General features: G+C 28.0%; 1 protein-coding gene across 1 annotated transcript in view; it reads left to right on the plus strand.

The window, feature by feature from the left end:
• LOC110027647 (ATP-dependent DNA helicase Q-like SIM) overlaps positions 1 to 380 on the plus strand; it is a 131,867-nt gene extending 131,487 nt beyond the window's left edge. The window contains exon 19 of the mRNA XM_020729160.1: positions 128 to 380. The gene's annotated coding sequence lies outside the window, so the exon portion shown is untranslated. The remainder of the gene's footprint in view (positions 1 to 127) is intronic.
• The last annotated feature ends 839 nt before the right edge of the window (positions 381 to 1,219 follow it).

The following is a 1,219-nucleotide window of genomic DNA, read 5'->3' on the forward strand; positions in this document are numbered from 1 at the left end:
TATATATATATTATATATTTTCAAGATATGATTTTTTTTTTTTTTTTTTGGTGTGTAATTGTCTGCTTCTGATTTATTTGATGTCATATTTGATCGTTCTTTTAATCTGAGCTTTATTTTTAATCAGATAACATTTTTCTGGAGGCTTGGAGGGGAGCCGCTGAAATTTCAAATCGCCAGGTTACATAAGCATACTATATTTGCCTGAATAGTTTATTGGGTTAAGTAATCTTCAAACAGTTAAAGAAATATCATTTCTATTTGTAATCATTTTTTTATATTACATTTATCTTCTTATATCTTTAATAAGCTGTTATTTATGTATAGGTTGTCATACGATTCCTGTAATACTGATTACTATTCAATTATATATATATATATTTCTCCGTTGGTTTTCAAATGCAATTTTGAGCCCTTTTCTTAACAAATTGCCTTTTAATATCCTAAAATTTGGTTGATTTTTCTCAGACTATTGTGTTTGGATGTCAAGTTTAATAAATTAGCGAACTTTGTTTGACACAGAATTCCAATAATCTAAGCTCCATAAAAGATGTAGAATTTCATGAAAAACAAAAATTGGTTTTCATCTTTAAACAAATATCATCAATCTCATAGAAAATAGTTGGAAAGATGGAGAAAATTTAGATCTGATTTCATCTAAATGGTATGCTGCAGGAGCCTTTCTTCAACATTTTCCTAGACACCGTTATCTGAAAGGCTGAATGAAGCTAAATCCATTCAAATTTACTCTGATTTACTTCCTCCTTGCCTATGGAATTATAAAAACATACATTTAAATTTTGATATAGTTCTATTGAAAATTATGTAGTTAACAAAATTTTCATGATTATGATCAAAACAATAAAATCACCCAAGTTATAGTACTGAAGAGACCTCTACTTTAGGGACTGTTGTCTATTGTGGAAATTCTGACAAAGATTATCAGTAATACTGTTTTTTTCTGAAATGGAAATGAGTATCTTTGGTCCATCTTGAACATACTGTTGTTAAGTCACTGTTAATTGTCCAAAGATGTGGGACTTTTTTGGATGTCGAAAATTATGACATGATATTTAATTAAGCATGACCTCTTACTAAAAATATGAATCATAATTATCTCTAATTGTCTTCTGGAGAGGAATGATTCTATATAATTGTTGCAAATTTTAACTCTGTTTCTCTATATTTGAGTTAAGAGACATCTCCTTTTTTTATTTAT

The sequence above is a fragment of the Phalaenopsis equestris genome, unplaced genomic scaffold, assembly GCF_001263595.1.
Source record: "Phalaenopsis equestris unplaced genomic scaffold, ASM126359v1 Scaffold000434, whole genome shotgun sequence".
NCBI lineage: Eukaryota > Viridiplantae > Streptophyta > Magnoliopsida > Asparagales > Orchidaceae > Phalaenopsis > Phalaenopsis equestris.